This window comes from Xenopus laevis, chromosome 9_10S (genome assembly GCF_017654675.1).
Source record: "Xenopus laevis strain J_2021 chromosome 9_10S, Xenopus_laevis_v10.1, whole genome shotgun sequence".
Lineage (NCBI taxonomy): Eukaryota > Metazoa > Chordata > Amphibia > Anura > Pipidae > Xenopus > Xenopus laevis.
The window spans coordinates 34,783,432-34,799,363 of NC_054388.1; the positions used below are offsets into that span (position 1 = coordinate 34,783,432).

The 15,932-nt window shown below is 42.2% G+C and overlaps 1 long non-coding RNA gene across 1 annotated transcript in view; it reads left to right on the forward strand.

The window, feature by feature from the left end:
* The window catches only part of LOC121399026, a 48,516-nt gene extending 33,380 nt beyond the window's left edge, over positions 1 to 15,136 (forward strand). Inside the window, exons 2-4 of the long non-coding RNA XR_005964689.1 lie at positions 8,878 to 9,046; positions 10,860 to 11,101; positions 14,292 to 15,136. This is a non-coding gene — a long non-coding RNA (uncharacterized LOC121399026). The remainder of the gene's footprint in view (positions 1 to 8,877; positions 9,047 to 10,859; positions 11,102 to 14,291) is intronic.
* Positions 15,137 to 15,932: the final 796 nt, after the last annotated feature.

Genomic DNA, 15,932 nt, shown 5'->3' on the forward strand with positions numbered 1-15,932 from the left:
CAGGCTCCTTCCCACTCGTTCTCAGCATCCCCAGACAAGACACTGCACGGCTGTGATAAACAGCCTGGTACTTGCAAATTATGGATTAGGCTTCCACCAGGGTTGGTGGAGGGGAGGATGGAGAGGGAATTATATATGATAAATGCAGGTATTCTGGAGAGACGCAATATGGAAGGACTTGACACGCTATTGTGGAGACACTTTTTTTCTAACTAATACCATCCAACGCCAGCCCTAATGTTTATATCTTACCCAGAGCTCACATTCCTCTCCTTCCTTTGGTCTACACAGAGCAGCTTCCAATTATCACCCCCTAGTCAACTTTCTCTTGTTTTCCCGCCAAGTTTAGCCTTATTCCTGAATTGGTAGATTTTTCCAGTGAAAGGTGGGTCCATGTCTCTGTCACTCTTCCATGAGATAGTATTTTGGGCTTTATCCTTGAGCACAAAGAGACTGGTATGAAAGCTCTTGGGAAATTCTGAAGCCCATCCTTTGTACACTGCCAGACATTTGGGAACCTAATAGAAATGTTGTGTAGACAATTAAGATTTAGAGGGATCATCACTTTTTGGAGCGAGGTTAGAAAAATCCCAATAAGGAAAATTTGGCGGTGAGCATCAAGTGAGCAGTAGAAATTTGGAGGAAAATAATGGGAGCAATATGTGGCCTGCAAGTTCTCAGCCTTTACCTTACTTGAACCATCATCAATATTGTTTGAAGATTGAAAAGTTTGTTTTGCTGCTTGCCCCTCCCCTGGAGATCAGTGTTTGGAGTGCTCCAACACACTGATTTACACGTTATTGTCATCTGTTTGCGGTTATCATGTTGTGCACGCTCTTTGCATTGTGTGTCATGGCCTTACTTATCTCTGAGTGTTTCATAGGGCCAAGCCACTCGCGGGGTCTCCCAGGAGTAGTCAGGAGAAATGGAGCAGTTTCCCAGCACAGTTGGTAGGTTCACTGAAGTTATTAGCGGATATGCTATTATTATATACAGGGAATTATATGTACACCCTATTGTAAAATACAAGGATATTAAAAAACTTTTCACAGTGACATTATATGACCTTGCACAGGACCGCTATCAGAAATCGAAGGCCCCCATACAACAAAATTTCCTGGGCCCGCTGCAAGCCCCACCTACAGGTCCGCTCTCCCCACCCACAGGTCCGCCCCCACCACACAGTAAAAAAACAAAAAAAATATTGGTGGCTCGGGTTCCCACATATTAATAAAAAATAAAAAGATAATGGTGGGCAGGGCCCCCCATAAAAAAAACATTTGTGGCCAGGGCCCCCCCATTAAAAAATATTGGTGGCTAGGACCCCACATGAGAAAAAAAAATTGGTGGCCAGGACCCCTTAAACGTCCATGCCTTCCCGAAGTCAGCAGCTCTCAGAAAGATGGGGGACCCAGTTTATCAAGTAAGTGTGGCATGGCAGGGCCCCCCTTACCCTCGGGGCCCCCTACAACTCTCCCCCCCTGATGGCGGCCCTGACCTTGCGCATATATAACGTCATGGTGACTTTATTTTATATAGATAACTACATAGAAAGATGATTGATTGTTAAATAGATTGTGCTCTGTAAACACTGTATAGTTTCCCTATTAAATACCCTTCTTTATGCCCCAAGGTTTTGGCTCTTTATTAGGTTGAAGGATTTTATAAAATCAGAATGTTAATATATTATGTCCATAATTATGTCCACTTAGATTGTACGTTCAGAAATGACCATCCTAATATCAGGGCCAGAAACTACGGTAGGCAGCTTGGGGGGGACATGCAATTTATAATAAATTCTGCTCCCCCAAACCCTGGTCTACTCTATTTTCTACTCTATGTCAAGCAATAGTGATTAATGGTGGTAAGCTAGTGGGGGAGGCGGACGAGTAGCAAGGATAGTGAGCTGTTGTGGTGGTGAGGGTGCTCCAGGAGATGGAAAGCAGGGGCAGGGACAGATGGTACCTTCACTAGGCACAAATACCTCTTTACCCAGCACTGCCTTCTGGGTCTCTAAACACATTGCAAGCGAGCTTTGCTGCTGCCCCAAAGGTGTGGGCCATGTGGCGTGGTCATCCTTGTATAAGGTTAAATTACGCAAATAGAAAGTGTCTTCAATTCAGTACCCAGCCCCCCACACCCCAAGTCCCTTCCATCTCAACCCCCCTACTCCCTTTATGCTAGTTGCTTAAAAAACTCCCCAAACCACTGCTCTTGTTCATTGCTTGCAGCCACCTTGTTGCCACTTACCTCCTTTCTCGCCAGTTACTTACTGTTTACACCTCCTGCCATGTTGGGCTCTAGGCAACACCTATTCTGCGTACCCCTAATTCTAAACCCTGTAAATAGGTGGTAGGTCAGAAAATCACTATTAAATAAACATAAAGTGAGTCTCAGATACTTTTAGTTTCCTTTTCCTATAACCTCTGAAGCCGAATTGTCAAAATCAGTGCATAGTGCAATTTATGGATTTATGGCAATGGTTTCCCCACAATTCCACAGCCATTGTGATCAAGATTTGAACTGTTACCAAATCCAATAGTGGTCGATCAGACTTAATGAAGGGTTTTTCCCTTTGTAGGTGGAGTTGGGGAATTGCCAGGGTGGTCAGGAGTATGGCAGCACAGGCTAGAGGCTTTTTACTTTTAATTTCATTTTACTTGTTCCAGGGCCCACCACCCAGGAGACCCAGGTAACAGGGACTAATTATTGGGGTCCCCTGGAAAAAAGCCCTGCTAACGTAGTATAAGGCTAGACGATCACTGATGTGGGACATGTGATAGAGGGATGAGATCTATCCACTGCCACTGTGGCATTCATTTAAATTAATGCATTTGACTTTTTTTAGTGCAATATTGAGTATTGCGTCACTTCTGCCTTGCAACGTTAAAACGAGGTTACGTTTTTTGCTGCAAATTTGTGGTTTCCATTGACACAACCCACTGTGGTAACCCTGGAAATACTGCCATGTTTAGGATGGCATTGATACACAAAGTTGTGCTGGACTCATTAGAGCACACTGATCTGGTGCCTGTATGGAAGGGTAAGTACCTTTAATCTATGAGCAGCATGTGTCCATTTTAGTGAGACTTTTGACTTGTAGATGAGCGTCCAGATCTCTAAACAGATTGATGTAGCCGTAATTGTATGTATATTTTTATTTGTAAAGCGCTCCTTGAGGGCAAAGCACTGTACAGCAAAACAATAAATTAGTAGTAACAAACAAGGGGTCATTGAAATAAAAAGTAACAATAAGTGCTTTATTAGAAATACAATTCACATAAATATAAAATATAATTACAATACAGATTAAGTGCTCAGTGTCAAGGAAACAAAAGGCGAGAGGACCCTACCCCGTAGGGCTTACAGTCTAAATGGGAGGGTAACATTCAGACACAATTCAGAGGGGTATTAAGGTGCTGCAGGTTACAGTTTGTTACACCGTTATATAAGTGCCAGTTCCCAGTTCAGGTGTTAACCAGGTAAAATCCAATTTTATACATTTTAGTCCTGTTTTCCTTTGTTCCTTTCAGTTTGAGGCAGTGAGAAAGGAAAATAAACCGTCCTTTTAGGCACATTCAGGCCCCGTAATAAAGAAATTTGTGTTTTTTAATCCAGGAATTGGGAATGGCAACCAAAGCATTTCTCACCCACACACATTCCCGCACTAACCCTCAGCGATCAGACGGGGGCGATTACCGGAGTGTACTTCGGGGAAAAAGAACACAGGCAAATATTCATGCATCTCCATAACTTCATAAGGGGAAAATGTATTTGGTTTCCATTTGCTCGGAGCTCAATCCTTCGCAGCAATCAGGAGAGAGTGGAGGAGGAGTGGAGACATTTATTTAATGGTTTTTCAAATGAAAGGTCAATTAAACAACTGTATAATAATAAGCATAAGCATTTTGATCTTTTTTTCTTTTGTCAAAACTTCTGGATAACATCCAGTCTCAAGATACTTTTGCTTTGTAAGTCATGTTTTATCTGTGTAAACAATGGCAGTGAGATGGGGGGGTTGTGTTAACAATGGATGAAAGATTTGTGCAATTAAAGGGCACACATGAACAGGCACAATTTGCATCCAAAGAAAATATTTGTGCAAGTACTTGCTAGGAATAACTGGTATCTTAATAGACACACGTATTCTAGCACAGTAACAACACCATATAGAAAAAGCAGCCAGAACAGAAAACCTCTGCTAAGGGGCTATTTCTGAAAGTACCCCAAGAACAGGCACCATTGAAAATCCATAGCAAGGCAGTCTTATTAGGAAATTAATTTAATATATAGTAGTAAAGTCATTAAATAACCAGTAGTAGTTGATTCATTAAATGCCCAAAGATAGCTGATATCTTCATTAGTGTTACAAATCATCATTATATTGGGTGTTTGGCAGTTAATATAAAAATATCATATAGAATTATAATAAACATACTATTGTTATTTTAATACAACTTCCAAATGTATAGGCGTTACAGGAAAACTAAACTCACTTAGCCAATACAGACCCTCATCTCCCCTCCTGAATTGCCACAAGCTCGCTACTTAAAATGGAATTGCTCCCCTATACCAGCCTGGCTAACTCAGCGTTGCACATTGGGGTTGGTGGCTTCCAAGTTTGACTCCTACACTTCTGCTCAAATGGTGCTGATCACTGGTCAGGACCAAATTTGCTTCTTGTGCACTTGCTACATGTGAGTGATTGGGGCAAGGGAGTGGCAGTGAAGTGGCTGGACACCCATTCTGCCGTCTGTGGCCCAGGCCTTTGTGGCCTCTTCACAAATTCGGGGTCTGCCCTTAGTGACCTTCAAGCTGGGCTTTCAGCTGTATTTAGGAGAGAAAAAGGCCATTCTCTACTTTTTCTTTTCCTAACTGACCTTAAAAGAGAATTCAACCCTAAAGTTAAAAAAGCCCTACCCTACATAGACCCCCTCCCTCCTCCCCCCAGCCTAAGTGTTACCCCGGGAAAATACCCCTAACGTTTTACTTACCCAGCATTGCAGATTCAGGCATCGGAGTTCACGGGCGCCATCTTCAGCCGATGTAATGAGATGGTGCTTTGGCAATTTTCGTGAGTTTCGGCGCAGTTGTCGCGAAACAGAAAATTGCTCCAACTGTCTTTCCAAAGGGAAAAAGATAGGGTAGGGGTTTTTAACTTTAGGGTTGAGTTCTCCTTTAAGGCTGAGCCCCCACCAACACTACTTTAGGTCCCTCAGGGGTTGCAAACTGGAACTTTGGGAGACACTACTTGAGGTGTGTGTGTGTGTGATTATATTTATGGATAAATAGAGCAAGCTTACTCACCAGATGTATAACTAAGGTTTGCTCCATCTTTAAGGTCTGCTCCATCTACAGTGTGACTGCCTTCCTAAGATTCCTAAGCTGCTGACTTGGTCCCAACAGGCTTGGTCAGTGTATGGGGCCCACCAATATCTGTTTAAAAATTGGCCAGAAATTAATGGGGCAGGTTTGAAAACTCCTTTAATGGGGAGTGCATTGATGCTTTCCATGAAGTCCAGTGGATTACTGATCCAGTCAACCTATCCTGTTCATTATTATTCAGTAATCCTAAAGGTCACTCCTCAGTCCAGCTTTCCACATGCAGATGGTCAGTTTGCTCTGATCAGTATGTCACCCCAGGACCAATCACTATACAAACCCATTCACCCCATAAACATACCAATGGGAATCACTTGCCTTTTCAGGTCAGTTTTGTTAAAAATGAGAGCATTGGTCAATGAGCTTGAGCTGTGTATCGCAACCTTATCACACCTATGCAGAGAAAATGCCTTTACTGGCCTGTAATGTGATTTACAGTGTGTTTTTTTTCCATATCTCCCTCTTTCTTTTCTAATTCCTCTCTGGACATCTGTACCAATTTGCTTTGGGACTGCGGAGGGACCGCAGTGGTTTTGGCTTGGGTTCTGGTTACAGACAGAAGCCAGGCCCTGCAATCAGGTCCGGACTGAGAATTAAAATAGGCCCTGGCATTTCAGGTACACAGAGGCCCAATCAGCCCACTCAGAGGCCCAAACAGCCCCACCAGCCCACTAAATACTGACTTTCTATGGGACCTTATAGCAGCCCCTCTGGCATTTGCCAGAACCCACAGATTGCCAGTCCGGGCCTGCCTGCAATGATATGATCTCTGCACAATGCAACTTGCCTTGTGTTTAACTATCACCAGAAAGAAGGATCCTTTTATTTAATGGTAAAGAACAGGGATTTCCAATCTGTGACCCTCGCAGATTTGTCCAGAATTCCCAGGGACATTTTGTATGTTAAATATAAACTATTAGGTTTACTTATCCTTTATAATTCCAAAATGTGTATTGAGTTATATTGGTTAAGGGCAATGTTTCTTATAACTTGTGGCCACATTTAGTATGACTGGAGTATTTCTTACAGTATTCCTGCATGTTACCAGCAACTGCTACATTTCCATAAAGTCTGAGCAAAGTGCCAGAGCATTGCATTCCATTCAGTCAATAGGTATAATTAGTGATGGGCGAATTTGCGCGATTCGCCGCCAGCAAATAAATTCGCAAAACGCCTGTGAAAATTCACCATCAAAAACGGGCACCGGCGTAAAAAAACGGGCGCCGGCGTCAAAAACAAGACGCGCATTTTTCGGCAAATTCGCCCATCACTAGGTATAATATGTAATGGTAATGTTACTGGAACCTGTATTATGTTGTTTAGTGCTGCACACAGGCTGCTGTGTAGATGCAGGTATGGGATCTCTTATCCAGAAACCCAAATCCTATTTAAGGCAATTTTTTTTTTAAATGAATTGTTTTTACATGCAATAGACCAGTAGGGTCATTTATGCCTGTGAGTACCATGTGCAATGTCAGCAAACATTCACTATGTTTTTTTTTACCCATTATTCAACATTTTCCCATCATTTTCCCTTTTCGTGTGAGGATTTCCACTCATTGCAGTTTCATTCAGTGAAGCAGAATATGTAGAGTTGTCTGTGACATAAGTTACAGTTACATTTGTCAGAGTTGGTATTGCGTTTCTGGAGCTTTGCATCCAAATGCCACATTATTCTGTAGGTGAACCAGGCCAATGAACAGATCAATGCTGAACTCTCAGGAGAGGACCACATCAATAGCACCTTTGGAATCGGAGAGTGCCTGGTGGGTAGGGTTGCTACCTGGCCGATATTTTACCGGTCTGGCCTGTAAAAATGTTGCTTAATGTCAATGTTATTTATAGGGAAAACCCATTAAAATATAGGAAGGCCGGTATTTTTTTCCAGAGAAGGTGGCAACCTTACTGGTGGGCCTTTGTCCTGTTGGGAGTAATAGGTGACAGGGCAGCAGCAAAACAGCTCTGGTTTTATGGTGGATCCCTAAGATGCCAGTTCTACACTATTTTTAAACACCCTGACAGTCATTGATTATATTCTCATCTAGAAATGATTTGGGCAGGATGTAATTTCAGGGTCGGACTGGAACCAGACATGTTCCACACAGCCTGCACTCCTGATGATGGGAAAGAGGGCAGAGGAAGATTTGCGGCTGGGGAGGGTGGCCTGAACAGGGCCCTTGGGGGGGGGGCAGAGCCCTGTTGCAGCAACCCTAGTGGGCCCAGACCCCCCCCCCCCCAGTCTGATGTTGAGTAATGATATCCAAAAACCTGCTGAGTTGTAGCTAATATAAGCGTTGTATAGCCAGCCTAACTCACTGCAACCGATTATATTTTTAGGGGGTTTGGATTTCAAGAAGAAAGAATGGTTCTGATCAGTGGCTGCTGCAGGAATACACTGAAAATGTTTTTTTTCCGATTTCCACACTGTATAGTCAGATCATTTATACAACAAGATTGTGTCCTCGCAGGTGTTATTTTGCTGACATTGTTCATGCTGAAGTGTCAAATCTGGCTTGTGTCTCCAGGTTGCAATGCCCAGACTTCAGGCCAACATCACAATGGGGCAGACTGAATAGTGCCATTAATTGCAGACTATATGCACAGGATTTTATGATTTTTTTGTACAAACCCCAATCTGATAATGAAAATGTAACTTTCTACTTAAGCTTCAATATCTGCCCATTTATGGTCACCTTAACTCCTCCTTCTCTATGACCCTCTCACTGGAAGAGAGAAGGCTGAATTATGGAGTCCTGTACCCCCTGGTCAAGAGATAGGTGTTAGGTACAACCCCCACTGCCTGAAGGACACTGTGCTTTCTGCACCAAAGTTGGGGCAGCCTACAGGCTGGCGAAGTGTTGGTATGGATGAGTGCAATAAGGTACAAAAGCCTGGTATACTGTTTTACTTGGTGTATAGCATTTCTCTATGCCTAATGATCATAAATGAGCCCTCTTATCCTTGATTTACTACAGACTTAATTATACTGCATTTATTTTATTATGTCTCTCTGTAATATATTTTATTGGATCATTTTACAGGAAACTTGTTGTTACGTTCCCCTGGTGAGGCATTACCTGACAGCACCCAGAATAGCCATAAATAGTTTTCTGCAGCCATCTGTGGAGCATACCTCTGTAGCAGGGATATAACTATTGAGGAAGCAGGCCCAGTAGTGATTGGGGTCCCAGGAACATGGATAATCCATAAATAATGAGCAATCTTTCTCTCTCGCTCTCTCTCTCTCTCTCTATATTGGCACAATATGTAATATTACAGATGTCTATGGGCCCTAAAATAAACTTGCTGTGCGGCACAGCAGCAAATAATGTCTGTGCTCAACAGATGCAACTCTCACACTTATATAAATACTCAGGGAAGGAAAGTTCTGTGTCCATGGCTTTATAATGTAAAATTAAAAGGGGAAAAACAAATGAAAGATCTGTTCTGCAGTGACTGTAGTTCTTCCTAATTCTATTTATCTGTATATCACAGAGAAACAATCATCTCCATCCACTCCAGATGTGGCAGGCCCTGAAGTAGGGGTTACATGGATCGCCCATGGTGAAACCTGGCACCACAGCTCCATCCCACAAACTCTTCTGGAAGAACAAGTTCGCTGCCAGCAACTCTTTCCATGGTGGAGCTCAGGATGACTTTTCAGGTCTGGCGGGGGCCACAGTAAGACAGTAGCTGCTCTCTGAGATCATAGAATTTGCATCAAAAGTTGCCACCTCAGACACACCCCAGTCATTTCACAGAAGATGGAACTCATTTGGGGGAAATTTATGTAGTAATAGATATGAGCAGGGAGTTGGTACAGTAAAGCAGCACATGGCTGGGAGTTTATGATGAAACCTAAAAAACCCAACAAAGCATATTCAGTAAATGGAGACAGAGAAATGCTGGGGTGGTTACATAGGGGTAGCAGACCCAGTGGTTGCTTGGCTGGCCAAGTTATATCTGTGCTAATACACATGCAGATGGATATGATGTTAGAAGCCACTGAGTAGTTCTGTGCCCACATAAAGGCATTGTTATATTTATAGTTATACAAGGAACTCTGTGTATCACTCATGTATTATAAGGAATAATGTGCTCTCTACTGTAAATTATAAGAATATTAGAATTCACTGAGGGGTTTTGTGACCATATAAAGGCACAAGGCTGCAGACTGAGTTATGCAGGGAACACTGAGCAACACCCATGTATTATAAACTACAGTTGGGATTAATTATCCCTTATAATACATGGGTGTTGCTCAGAGTTCCCTGTATAACTCAGCCTTGTGCCTTGTGCCTTTATATGGTCACAAACCCCCCTCAATGACTTCTTATAATTTACAATAGGGGAAACATTGTCCCTTATAATACATGAGTGATACTCAAGAGTTCCCTGTATAACTCAGCCTGTAGCCTTGTGCCTTTATATGGTCACAGAACTCCTCAGTGACTTCTCACATCCTTATCATTTACAGTAGGGAGTATATTAGCCCTTATAACACTTTACATGAATGATACCCAGAGTTCCCTGTATAACTCAGCCTGCTGCCTTGTGCCTTTATATGGTCACAAAACCCCTCAATGACTTCTAATATCCTTATAATTTACAGTAAGAATTTTTTATTCCTTATAAGGATATTAGAAGTCACTGAGGGGTCCTGTGCCCATATAAAGTCATAGTTATATCTATAGTTATAAGGGGAACTGTGAGTATCATGTATTATAAGGGATAATCTACCCCCTACTGTAAATTATAAGGATATTAGAAGTCACCAAGGCTTCCTGTGGCCATATAAAGGCACAAGGCTGCAGGCTCAGTTATACAGGGAACTCTGAGTATCACTCATGTATTATAAGGGATAATGTACCCCCTACTGTAAATTATAAGGATATTGGAAGTCACTGAGGCATTCTGTGGCCATATAAAGGCACAAAGCCTAGGTGCTGAGCTATTTAAAACTCTGAGTTGACTTAAAAAAGTTCTTCTATTTAATAGCAACTGCTACATGATTCCCTATAATTAATCCAAATAATAGCAAATACTTATACAGGCTCAGTTTACGTTTTTATTACTCCCCATTTGAAAACCACAGACACTAAACATCTGTTTTTTCAGTAACTAAACATCATGCTAACCTGAAATAAAGGGAAAGTGGGTATCTGAGCTGCAGTGCCTCTGTATGAAGTTAGACCTTGCTGCATCTAGGTTACTGAAACTAAGAGAAAGAGAAGCAGCTTATAAAGGCACAATGTCATTGTCAAGGCGCATGTTATCATTAGTTGTGATATTACGATTATGGCTTGTACAGTGTGAAAGTACATTGAGTCTGGAGAATAGAGAAGGAAGCTCAGCAAGAGTAGACCCGACAAGAAACAGGAGCAATATCCAAAACCAAATATCTGATCACACTTCTCATATTCAGAAGTTTGTTTGATTTGATGTTTGTTTGGAAATAAATCCGTTTATTCCCCTAGACAGATGACTCAAGAGCGGAATGGCTTTGAGATGAACTATTTGTGTTTTCTGATTCTGCACATTATCTCAATGGCTTCCTGTTGTTCAGTCCCTCGGGACGAATGTGTGCGCAAGGTCACAGATGACACGGTCAAGTTTTTCATGAGCTTGGGAGAACAACCTCCGGATATGAATGTTCTTTAGGGATACAGATGGGCCAATCATATTAAAACTAAGGCTAACTGAGGATAAGCTGCTTAAAGTAAGTAATGATACATATAACCAAATCTATATGTGCTATAAAATGATAGCTTGTTACATTTTTAGAAAGGGTTGGATGGTAGTCCTGTGCTGCATTTCAGATTTATTATGTCTTATAGAGTTGTAGAAACACTGACAGAGCAGGGGTAAGCTCTATATGTGACACATAGAAAAGTTGACATCAACCATTTGTGGGTTCAGACCATATGGGCTGGAGGTAGAGACCAAGGATTTTAGACTAGATAAATGCAAACAGATGAAAGCCAACCATATACAGGAGCCTATAGTTATAGGGAAAGGATATAATTGGATCTTTGGCCTCTCAAGTTCAAGTGCAAATCCACTAGGTAAGGACCCCAACAATAAATATCTGACCAAGTAATGATCAGACATACATTGGCAAGACAATAGTAACCCTATTCAGGAGGCAACTCTCTACCTGTATATAGGCATTGACAGTCTGTTCCCTCTGTTTTAACCACATTGGCCTGACACCTACCCATGCAAGTATGTAAAATGACCCAATATTCTACCTGGAATCGGGGATGGAACATATTCCAATGTCAGTTTGTAAATTAGTCAAAAAGTCTTAGAACTATCCAGAAAGCTTGGAGGTGGAAAGACCTCTCATCCCGACATCTAAGGTGGCTTTGTGGAGAAGTCTCTGGGTACAATAATTCCAGGGGAACCAGGCCTGGACTGGGACTCAAAACAGGCCCTGGCATTTCAAGTACAGAGAGGTCCAAATAGCCCCCCACCAGCCCACTAAATAGTGACTGCCTATGTGGCATCTTACAGCAGCCCATCTGGCATTTGCCAGAATCCACAGATTGCCAGTCCGGGCCTGAGGGGAACCCATTCAAACTCTTGTACAGTGTGGAGTGGGAGAAGGCTCATCTTATTCCCAAAAATAGAATACAAAGATGGATCCAATATAGCCCCCTATTTTGCTCCACAACAAAGCAGAGTATTGTAAAGTATGAGGTTGGTTACCCCTCGTGTGAATGCTAGAGATACCTTGCAATTATTACCTAGTGTTATTTGTACCCACTACCATTGGCAATTATTCATATAAATTTGAATCACACAATTCCAAACCAAATCTGCTGGAAACCCAGTATGCAAACAGCTGTGCAGTGGGATCCCCTCTATAAAACCCCTGTGTTTGCCCCAAAACCTGTAATTTATCCCATTACTCTGATCTGCTTGTCTCTGATGTTTATAGGATGATGGCAGAGGTGGGTGGAAGTCATGCAGGGAGTGTGCACCTTAATTATACTTCCCCTCCTATTCCTGGCTGTACATACTCCAAGCCATTTAAAGTTGCCCTTTAATTAAAGTGCATGCTGCAGTAACCACGTCTGCCGGTGGACGCTGTAACATGCTGCATCGTATTTGATTGGGTAAAGTAAAGGGGTTTCTGTGATACTTCAGCATACGTGTAGGATAGGACTGTTTGCATGTTGTATAACACAGCTGTAATAATATATTCTCTGACTTAAAATGAGATATACTAAGCCCCATCCACATTTTACTTTTACTTACATTTTAAATGGTAGAACTCTTGCTTAGCTTTGTAACAGTTTTAAAATGAGGCATCTCTCAGATACAGGACTGCCTTGTTTCACTAAACCAGAGAACTCCTAAATATTATCTGTCGATACAGAATCAATGACTGGTCAGGGTAATTTCCCTTTAAACCTGTCCTTCTGCAGGGCCGGGAGCAAGACTGATGGTTAAGACCCACCAAGTGGAAAACAGCAATTTAATGGCACTTTAAAAGAGATGGCGAGTTCACCAAATTAATGAACAAGGCTGACAGGTAGTAAGGGAGTTTTGCTCGGCGAGAACAATAATTAAACCAGGACAAAGAGACTCACTTTGACTTTCTTCCAGGGGCATTAGGGCAGAATTACAAGGAGCAGGTTGCGACACCCCTAATAAACTATATCGTTATGCAAGATAGCTAACCACTGTTAAACAATGTACTTTAATTAATTTATTTTAGTCATTGTGAATGTTTATAGTTTTCAATCCATTTCATTCAAATTAGGATGAGTTCCATGATGAAGCAGGGTGTGTTTTGCTCTCCAGTGCTCAAACAGGACATTATTGAATTAGAGAGGGTCTAGAGAAGGGCAACTAAACTGGTAAAAGCTAAGATTTTCCATACCTATGAGGAAAGACTGACCAAATTGGGGTTGTTCACGTTGGAGAAGAGGCACTTATGGGGTTATATGATAACTATGTATAAATATATAAGGGAATCATATAATAATCTCTCCAATGCTTTATTTACCAGTAGATCTTTCCAGCTGACACAAGGTCACCCATTCATGCTTCCAGTAAGGATTAAGTACAGCATATCTTACTTTGTAATAATAAACAGTACCTTGTACTTGATCCAGAGATAAAGGAAAAATGTAAAAAAAATATATATAAAATGGAGTCTATGGGAGATGGCCTTTCTGTAATTTGGAGCGTTCTGGATAACGGGTTTCCGGATAATGGATCCCATACCTATATATAGACTTAAAAGGCTGAACTTGATGGACGTATGTCTTTTTTCAACCTAACTTACTATGTTCCTGTGCTAGAGTCTGGTTAAACTGACCAACCACCTCCTCCTTGGGGTGGCATTTTACCAAACTGTGTTGCCTTGCTTTGGTATATACTGAAACACCCATCTGAAATGGGCAACATCTACTTTTGGTTCCCCCTTAACATGGGACATGGCGAGACACATCTGTTGTTAAAACGGACTGTGGGAATCTTGGAACTACCACCGCATTTAGGGTGTCAGTAGTTTCCTCTGAATCCTTCTTCAGGGTCAGTAGGTGCATTTACCCACAATCCAGATGAAGAAGCAGTATGGACACTTGGACTCTGTGTTTGGATATGACCTCTAGTGTTTCTAGTGAAATAACAAGCCTGTCACAATTTTCAGTCAATGTGTTTTCAGCAAATTCAACAGGAAGTGCTAACAAAAGGCTAATGCATCACCAAAGGGCTGACAGTCGAGCAAACTATTGCCTGGAGCATTTTATCCCCTAAATGACATCCAGTATAATTTTCCTGAGAACTTTCATCTGTAGTTCCAGAATCTTCCAATGGCCAAAGCCTGGCCAGGGATACAGGGGGTGGCAGGTTAAAGGCAATAATGATTTATCTGTTCTATTGTTCTGTTACAGATATGCTGCAATCTCTGGTGCTTCAGCAAAAGAAGAGTGGCCAGATTGTTCCTCTCAATCAAAGTCTTGGAATATTGGGATACAAATTGGAAGCTCCATGGTAACTAATCATTGAAGAACCTATTGTGGCATCTCAGTTTGAGTATCTGATCACTGATAGACTGCTATATAGACTTGGCCAAGTCAGCTCTGACCCTTGTGTGGCTTATTCGAAATCCCACCGGCACCGATCATTGACTGCTTCCTCACTTTCTTGTGCCTGCAAACAGGGTTCAGGAAATGGGGTTATCAGCAGCCTCGTCAGTGAAGCATTTCCAGGATAATTGGGGGGGGGAGGTCTTGAGTGATGGACATTAGTTAGCAGGATGTATCTGTCAGATAGCTCTCACATGGCTGACAGGCACTGCTACCGGTAATCAGTGAGGGCCACTCAGATAGGGGTCTGTCAGTGCTTCTATGGATGCTAGTCTTTTCTGCTCTAACTGGCCCATCAAACAGCTCTCTACACACACAATCATTAGTCCCTATTCTACACCTGTACCTGTATCAATGAATATGCAATGACACAAGATGCAAGTAGGAGAGGTGAGGACTAATGCTGGGAGCTGTGAATAAAGGGTTTCTAAACCCTGGGATTAACAATTGCAGTGAGGAGGTGTTACTTTAGTAGGTTGCACCAAAACACACAATTGACTAGTGTCCACAGAATCATACCGCTGCCATTATCTATGCCAGGGATCCCCCACCTTTTGAACCCGTGAGCAACATTCAGAACTAAAACAAGTTGGCTAGCATGAAAAATGCTCTTGGAGGTGCCAAATAAGGGCTGTGATTGGCCATTTAGTAGCCCGTATGTGGATTGTCAACCTACATTGAGACTCTGTTTGGCAGTGCACCTGGTTTTTATACAATCAAAACTTGCCTCCAAGCCTGGAATCCAAAAATAAGCTCCTGCTTTGAGGCCACTGGGAGCAACATCCAAGGGGTTGGTGAGAAACATGTTGCTCACGAGCTATTGGTTGGGGATCACTGGTCTATGCCATGAGGAGGTGATACCTTGTACACAAATGCAATAAGAAAAATGAGTGCCACAACTTCAGCCTAATGTATGAAAACAGATGTTAATTTGTATATTTGGCCGCCCATAGTGATACTGGACCTACAGTGCATGTAAAAAAAAAATGCAATATGTGACCACATTGTATACTTTGCAAAACTGTGCTTATGTAAGCAAACCTTCTTATTTGATCTTCTTATACACCAGGGCACCTAGCCTTCCCTCATTCCTAATATAAAGATATTAGGGGCACCTATCTACCACCCACCCACAAAACATAAAGCAGACATATTCTTCTATTACTACAGCAGGTCCAACCGGGCAGGGCATGGGGTTAGTTGTAGCTCAAATAAAAGTTGAATTCTGTACCCAGTTAATTGAGCCAAGTAGTTTACTCAATATATACAGAACACACACCGTATAAGTGCCTTTTTCTTTAAGAGCAAGTGGTGTTTGATGATTCTCATCCCTGTGGATCCCCTCGGAGCTGGCCGCTGTGTGTCAGAGGGTAGGTTTCGGCCCATCTGTTGCTGTGTCAGACTGGGAGGAAGCAGGGAGGGGTGAATTAATCCAGCCTCACCTCT